Raw genomic sequence first — 476 nt, 5'->3', positions numbered from 1 at the left:
GAGACAGAGAGCATGAGAGGGAGGAAGGTCAGAGGGAGAAGCAGACTCCCTGCCGAGCAGGGAGCCCGATGTGGGACTCGATCCCGGGACTCCAGGATCATGACCTGAGCCGAAGGCAGTCGCTTAACCAACTGAGCCACCCAGGCGCCCCCATTTCCCTGTTTTCACAGCCACTACCATGTCATTCTTCTGCTACCTTTATGTGAAAATGCCCTTATTACGGATCATCCCAATTGCCTACCCGCTAAGAAGGGAACAAATCCCGTTCCCAGAAAGCGGGAAAAAGACAGGGTTTGAAGCCTCGGGTCTCATGCTTGGCCTCTTATTGGGCATGGATGACGTCACTCAGACAGGCGTGGCTCTAGTTGTGACGTTTCCGGCGGCGGATGGTGAAGGACGCGGCGGGAGGCGGGAGCGGAAGTGGGGGCAGGAGGGCCGGTGGGTGGCGGAAGGGGAGGGCCGGTGGGTGGCGGAAG

Source organism: Mirounga leonina, unplaced genomic scaffold (genome assembly GCF_011800145.1).
Source record: "Mirounga leonina isolate KUSES-001 unplaced genomic scaffold, KU_Mleo_1.0 Mir_172, whole genome shotgun sequence".
Lineage (NCBI taxonomy): Eukaryota > Metazoa > Chordata > Mammalia > Carnivora > Phocidae > Mirounga > Mirounga leonina.
The sequence above is the reverse complement of the archived record's forward strand: the minus strand, read 5'-3'. Positions refer to the sequence as shown.